This window comes from Lemur catta, chromosome 11 (genome assembly GCF_020740605.2).
Source record: "Lemur catta isolate mLemCat1 chromosome 11, mLemCat1.pri, whole genome shotgun sequence".
Classification (NCBI taxonomy): Eukaryota; Metazoa; Chordata; class Mammalia; order Primates; family Lemuridae; genus Lemur; species Lemur catta.
In genome coordinates, this window is record NC_059138.1 from 33,331,076 (window position 1) to 33,339,338 (window position 8,263).

An 8,263-nucleotide genomic window follows, 5' to 3' on the forward strand; every position below is an offset into this window, starting at 1 on the left:
ATCTTAGGTGGGGAAGTGGGGTAAACTTTCATAAATATTATAGTTATTTATATTCAAGAAATGGCTTTTTAAATAGTCATTTAGAATGACTATAGTCAAGTTAGAATGCTATCCCATATCATTTTTCCTTTGTATTATGAAATACTTTGCACCTACAGAAAGCATATGGAATAAAATAGCAAGCGTCACATACTGACTGTCCAGCTTTTTCAGACCCCAGCTTCAGATATATTTATAAGGAATGAAACAAAAGTGTGTAGTAGAAGCTCCCTGTGTTCCCCTCCCCAAAAGATACCTTCCCTCTCTCCTGCTGCAAAGGTCATCCCTAGGTTGAATTTGGCATTTAGCACTTCCATGCATACTTTATCCTTTTTACAACCTGTCTGTCTCTATAAACAAGATACAGCATTATTTCCTGTGGGTCTTTTTTTTCTGTCAGAATTAAGTTTTGGTTCATGTCTGTATGATTCAGCAATTGAACAGGTAAATTCATCATCAGAATATTTCCCATGTTTTAACATTTTATATATACTTGATATCATGTTGTAGGTATCCTTCTATATCTTGCTTATTTTGCTCAATTGTGCTTTTGATATTTATTGGATACATGATATCATGATACATGTAGCTCATGTATCATGAGCTTAAGCACTGAATAGAACTCCATTGCAAGAAGATACCCAATTTATTTATTCATTTTTTGTGATGGACACCAAGAAATTTGGGTTATTTCCAAGTTTTTACTCTTTTAATGGTACAATGAGCATTCTTCTTTGTGTCTCTTTGTGCACAGGTGAGAGAATTTATCTAGACCATTTACCTAATAATAAAATTGCTAAATCTTAGTACATCATCTTCAAATGTATTAGGGATTATGAAATTACCCTTCAAAGGAAAGCACTAATTTCAGTCCCACAAGTAGGATTTGAGTGTTCTTATTGCTTTATATTCTCACTACACTTTACAGTATATTATTAACTTTACTTTTTGCCAAATTTATAGGTATGAAATGGTATGTCACGTGGCTTTCTATCCATTTCCCTGGTTACTGAGTTTGAGTATCTTCTCACATTTTGTTTGTTTTGCTTCCACTTCAGTAAATCCCTTGTTCAAATCCTTTGTCATTGTCATTTTCTATTGAGTCCTTTGTCTTTTTGTTATTAATAATTTGCAGGAATTCTTTACTTTCTTAATTATCATAGCTTCATGATAATTGGTAAGAGAAATTCACCTCCCTAATCTTCAAAATTACCTACTTGCATATTTTCAGTTTTTTCTTCCATTTCAATCTTTATGGTTTTTTGGGGGAAGAGGGAAAATGGTGAGGAAGTGTCTAACTGCCCTCTTTAGGAACTTCAGTTCAATATTAAACAGATTCAATAGAAGCATTCAAGACATAGGACATCATTATCTTATTCTTGACTTAAATGGTTTCATTATTAAGCACGCTTTTATAATAAAGAGTCTGCCCCATTTTTAGTGTTTGACTATGGATGGCTTTCATGTTTACCACGTCTCCCTTCCATTTCTGCCCCACGTTTGGGCAAGCTAATAGGAAAGCCAGGATGCTGTCTCCTTTGGCATTGGTAGGAAACTCACACCAGCTCCAGCCCCCATGCCAGGGAACCTTCACCCCAGCCCTATCCCCTAACCACCATGTCTTAGTCTGCAAAGACAGCTATAGCAAAACCATGGACTGGGTAGCTTCAACAGCACAAATTTATTTCTCATGGTTCTGAAAGCTACAAGTCCAAGATCAAGGTGCCAGCAGAGTAGATTTCACTCTGAGGCCTCTTCTCTTGGCTTATAGGTGCCGGCTTCTCACTGAGGATTCACATGACCTCATCTCTTGTGTGCACACAGAGAGAGCCCTGGTGTCTTTTCTTATAAGGACACTAATCACCTCCCAGAGGTCCCATCTCCAAATACCATCACATTGAGGATTAGGTTTCAATATAGGAATTTGCGGACACAGTCTATAGCACCTCACCTTTTGATAAGAAAAGTGTGAAATAATTTGTGGCCAAGTTTTTAAACTACTACAATTGTTCTACTAGCCACAACATTTACATTCCTCCCCCATGCAAAATATACTCACTTTCTGCCAAGAACCCACAAAAGTCCCATTCTTTTGCAATAGCAGGCTCAGATTTGAGGTCCAGGATCTTGCTTTCTAAATCAGGTCCAGTTGTGGATAAGACTTTGGGGTACAGTTCCTCAGATATGATTCCTCTTGATCTAAAAAGCTGTGAACTAAAGAGACAAGTTACCTCCCCACACCCAACATATGAGGTACAGGACAGACACAGGATCAGTGCAATAGGTACTCCTGCTCCAAAAGGAAGAACCAGAGGCAGACAGCAGTCATCAGTCCATAGCAAGTCTGACATCAGTCAGGCCCCTGCTGCTAGTTCCTTGATAAGTGCCTGCCTAGAATGGTTCACAATAACTCTAGGCTCCACCCTCTGGGATCTTTGTTTCACCTCCTGTGTCATCCTTCCTTTCCTAAAAGCAATAGCCCATTTTTGCATTTGACAAAGTATTCTTAGTTTGCTTCCTGCCGATAGACATTCAGGGGTCCAAAGACCTCCTTTCATTTTATACTGTTTCTGTCCCTTTCATTTGAAGCTGATATAATGTCTTTAAAAATGATGCAAGTTTCTTGTGCATCCATTTATAATATATTTTATTAGGCATACCTAGGAAATTCTCCTATAAAGTCTTTCTCTCCCTTGGGCCTCCTCTGAGTCTGCTATGGAAAAATGCCCCTAAGGTTCTTAAATTTGTCTGCTCATTTGTCTTTCGTAGAAAGCATATGTTTAATGAAAAGTGTCTGCACAGCACACCCTTAAGATCCTTAGAAGACTTTTGTTTGTCTGAAAAGGTAAGACCCTACCTTAAACTTTGTGAGGTCTAAATAGAGGTTGATAAATCACACCCTGGTTCCATCTTTTCCCTGAAACTACCTTTTCTTGACAGCAGCTAGGACTTCACCTTTTCCCTGAGGTCTTTTCTTACTTGGAGATCTGTTTACAAGTTGGGAAAATTCATCTGTACCCTTTTCATTTTATACAGGCTTTATTCTTTAGTGCATTACTCTCTCACATTTTATTATAGGCACATAGATGAAGCCAGGAGACATTTTCAATATTCTGCACAGAAACCTCTTTATCTAGATCATTGAGTTCATTAGATATATTTCCTATTTTCCACATTATCACAGGTGACAGCGCTACCAAACTTTTCACTAATGCTAAGAATGTCCTCTTTCCTTCAACTTCCCCTGACACGTCTGTTTCCTTCAATTCTTCACCTCTGGTTTCTCAAGGTCCATCAGGCTCCTACGTCCCACCTGGCCCCAAAATCAACACCACATGTTCCAGGTCTTATTATGAAAGCCCTCCTTTTGGGACACCAAGCTATGTTCCAGTTATCTATTGCTAAATAACAATCCCAAAACTCAGAAGCATGAAACCACCACCATTTTATTGTGCTCATGGGTTTTGGGGGTGATAAATTCAGACAGGGCACAGTGAGGATGGCTTGTCCCTGTTCCATGACATCTGGGGCTTCTCAGCTAAGAAGCCTTGAATAGCCGGAGGTGACTCAAAGGGCTGAATCATCTGGAAGTTTCTTCATTCATGCTTGGTGCCTTTGTAGGGATACAGGAAGTTTCTTCATTCATGCTGGCTGGCCTCAAGCAGAAATGTCCCCTGGAAAACTTACATGAGGCCTTTCTAGCAGGGTGATTTCTGGGTAGCTGAGCTTCTTATATGGTGGCTTAGGGCTTCAATCAAGAGCAAGTATTCCAGAAAACAAACTGCACGGTTCTTTGTGTCCTAGCATCATAGATCATTTAGTGTCACTTCTGTTGAGTTCTATTGTTGAAGGCTTCAAAACCTGCCCCAATTCAAGGGGAAGAAGGACTTCACCTCTTGATGGGAGGAGTGTCAAAGAAAGCAAGACCATGTTTCTCAAGCAACTTCAAGTTTTTTATGTTATCAAGTTTGCCATATTCAGAAATGAATGTCTTCTGAAGTTTCTTAACTAGCACAGACTCCTATTTTGAAGCACTATATTTATTAAAAGTGTATCCAACTGTCTATGAGTGGAGTAAGGCATTATGAGTTGAAATTTCAAACGAACAATAAGTATCATGATGTAGCTGGGGGAAATGGTTCAAATTACTTTAAGAAGCTGCTGAAATGAGATCTTGACTCAACATTAACCTCAATAAAAATGATATATAACTTGGGGAACAATTGTATTTAACCTTATGGAGTAAGATCAATGCAATTAAAATAAATATTCTCTTGAGGCTGCCACATGACTTGTGCTCTCTCTTGTTTCATGTGCCTTAGTTTAGGTACTTGAGAAAAGCAAAACTCTCAAAGAAAATACTTTAATTTGAAGCAAGTAAATGTAGTTTATAGAACCAACACTTTTTACCAAGAACCAGTATGCAAATGCTATGCATAAAATATTCTAATTATGAATGACTCACACAAATGAAATAGTTCTCAGAACTTCATCGTCTTAAATTATGTGTAAGAGTTTTTTATAGGAAAAAAATACTGCTTTCCTTATTCTAGAACACAATAAATTGAGAATTTTAATTGTAACCTTCATACAGATGGTCCCCAACTTAGAATAGTTTGACTTAGGATTTTTTGACTTTATGGTGGTATGAAAGTGATAGACATTCAGTGGAAACCATACTTCAAGTAATGACACAACCATTCTGTTTCTTACTTTCAATATTCAATAAATTACATGAGATATTCAACACTTTATTATAAAATAGGCTTTATGTTAGATGATTTTGCCCAACTGTAGGCTAATATAAGTGTTCTGAGCACGTTTAAGGTAGGTTAGGCTAAGCCATGATATTCAGTAGTTATGTGTATTAAATGCATTTTTGACTCATGCTGGGACATAACCCCATCAAAAGTTGAGGAGCATCTGTATGTGTATGTTTTCACTCCTTTCCTGTCAAAAAGTGTCATTTCAGCAAAAAGGATTTCATATATTTTCTTTGTATGTATATCAGAAAACATGGCCTTCTCAGAAGTTGATTCATAAACTGGCATCTGGGATCCGCTTAAGTTTAAAAAGAAAGAAAAATTATTTTGGAGGCCTTGAAAGCCATAGATAAATTTAAAAAATCACTTTTATTGAAATCTAGCCAAGGAGCTAAACAGTGAAATTCTCAAGACAAAGAACCCAAGTTGTTTTTAAACCCTTAAACTAGTCTTCAAACTGGGGAAAATTTTACCTGTGAAATTGCAAATGATTATATAATCCATTTAATACTGAACTTGTTCAGTCAGAAGCAAACGATTTTGAGTTTAGCAAACATAAACACAAAAATTGGTAAAACCTTATTGTGTGTTTTGTGAAATTTATTTGTAACAGATTATAAAATCTAACGTAGACATCCGGTCCTACTGGTTGTTTCTATGAAGTACCTGTATTAGTTTATTTGATTCACCTTAAGAATATAGATAATATTGGGTTGCATAAAAAAGACAAATAACAATGTTCCCAGGTACCTTCACACAATTAGATTTAAATTTTAAAACTTGAGTAGCCCAGAGAAGCAATATGAAACCAGAAGGACCACTGCAAGCCGTAAATAAAAGGAGAAAATATAGCGTATGTAAATACTAACTGGGAAATGACTGAACCCATATAAATAAAGTAGTGCCTCCTTATCTGAGGGGGATATAATCTAAGACCTCCAGGAGAGGCCTATAGTACCAAACCCTATATATTACTATGCTTTTCCCTATACACACATACCTATGATAAAGTTTACTTTATAAATTAGGCACAGTAAGAGATTAACAACATAAGTAATAATAGAACAATGATAACTGTATGCCAACCTCAGGACTGCTGTGCTTTGGGGCCATGATTAAGTAAAATAAGAGTTCCTTAAACACAAGTGTTGCAATACTGAGACAGTCAGTTTGATAACCCAGAGAGCTATTAAGTGATTAATGTACAGGTAGTATAGATGTAGCTGGTCCCCTTGAGATTTCAGTGCCCTAGCATTTTTAGTGACAAACATAATGTAAATTCTGACTAGGCCTTTGTTTTCATGCACCTGGTAACTACTCGCTGGCTCCCTGCCCAATAGTGCTTGTTCTCAGAGTAATCATTAACGGCTGGTATACTGTTTCTTTGTCAAGCTGGAGGAGACAACTCCAGGGTCACAGGAAAAATGCACAGGTTTGTTTTGCAGAAGGAATGAAGGCCTTTGAAGAAGTTCGCTGCCAGTACTCAGAAGTCTGGTTGCTCAGGATGTTATCAGACTTCACCCTCAGTCCCCTGAAATCTCCCCCTTACCCACTTAACCCCATAAAACCTCCCTACTTCATCTCTTTGGGAAGATGGATCTGAGAGATCTTGCTCTCCTGTCTTCTCACTTTGGCCAAATCAAATAGAACTTTTTCTGTCTCCAAGCACAGTGTCGCAGTATTTGACTTTGGCTATGCATCGGGTCCACGAGCCTGAATTTGGGGTTCTGCAACACAGCGTGAACACAAACACCTGACAAAGGGATGATTCATGTCCAGAGCAGGACAAAGTGGGACAGTGAAGGATTGCATCACACTACTCAGAACAGCATGCAGGTTGAAATGTATGATTTGTTTATTTCTGCAATTTTCCATTTAATATTTTCAAACTACAGTTGACTATGGGGTAAGTAAAACTGTGGCTAAGGGGCACTACAGTAATTCCACAAAAGAGTACACCATGCATGGCAAATGCATGGTACTTGTGCTGTCACTCCCCCCTCCAGGGCCCATGAGAGGCATTTCTAATCATCTTTTTCTGCCAAGCCTAGAAAAAGTCTCTCAGTGCAGAACTCCAGGCAGCTTCTGCCTGTTGTTTGGTGCATGGCATTCAGATGAAACGGTCATAGTGACCCCAAACTAAAAATGAGTCATGGGCATAGCTGATTTGATTGTATCACTAGGAATACAGCAAGTAAGAATTTCAAGACAACGCTGCTGTGATGCTCAGCCACGATGTGACTGCTGCAAAAACTCCACAGATTCATGGATGCAGCACGAAGTAGGGGAGAATGAATGGACAATTTGAACCTTAGCTCTGTAACGTTAAGCACAATTTTCATGTCTGTAACATAGGAATCATGTTACCTATGTCTCAAGGTGGTTATGATGATTAATAGAGATAGGCCTATATAAATAACTTTAAAATAGGTGCTTGCTAAATGTCAGTTCCAAATTCTAGCTGCATGATTTTTAAAGGGACATAAAGAGGTTCCTAGAGCAAAGCATCTGAAGTAGTTAAAAAAGTTGGAAAATAAAATCAAGATGTTAATCAGAATTGTTTTTGGTACATAAATGAAAAATCAGGAATTCCTACTTGACACAGAATAACCTACATAGTAACAAGACATTTTCATCTATTTGGAGATGGGAAACCAGAGCAATGCTGTCCAAAGTGCAGTACAGATGTCCGTGGTGGTGCCTGCTGTCTACCACCTGGGCCATGCTAGCTGCCTTGCTTTCCAGGGGACCCAAATTGCACTGGAAGTTCGAACACAGCCTTTCAACTCACACAGAGCACAAGAAGGAAGAGCCTCTGTAGGCAAATAGGACCAAAACTGGGAGCCTTTCTGAATTCTTCTGCTGTGTAGAGGTGGAGTTATGTTCCCGGCTGGCTACAGGACAAGAACTTCTTTGGCTCATGAAAAGTAACACTGGTTATTATTTAAGGTAGTCATATAAAGTTTGCTTTTTTGTGTGCATTAATAAAATAAAACATGAACCACATAAACATATTAACGGTAAGTAGATATGGCAGGAATTATAAAAACACCTTGTGTGGTAATGACTCAAAGTTGGGAATGAGTGAACTGAAGTGTGAAAGAGAAAAAAGGAAAGAGAAGGGTAGGTAACAGGGAACGAGTAAGGAGGGAGCCCCTCCTTACCCCTCCTAGGTAGCCCAAGGGTCCCTTCTTGCCGGCCTGCTTTTGCCCTTGCAACGCCTGCCCGGGGCTGCAATCTAGCACCCGGGAGAAAGGAACTGAGGGTGACTCTGAGGTTCAGCATGGTCACTTTAAACAATTACCAGACATTTAATTCGATTGCTCTCTGCCTTTAATTAAGAGACAATTCACACTTTGCAATTTAGTCCCTTTTGACATTTAATTAGGGCCTCCAATCTGTAAAGGGTGAGTGCTATCAATCAAATCAGAGCAGCAGCAACGCTCATTTCCACATACACA

At 38.5% G+C, this 8,263-nt stretch overlaps 1 non-coding gene across 1 annotated transcript; it reads right to left on the reverse strand.

Annotated features, from left to right (window-relative positions):
* Positions 1–430: 430 nt before the first annotated feature.
* LOC123647894 lies at positions 431–502 on the reverse strand. Its single transcript, XR_006738421.1, has one exon. It is a non-coding gene; the product is annotated as a small nucleolar RNA SNORD5 (small nucleolar RNA).
* Positions 503–8,263: the final 7,761 nt, after the last annotated feature.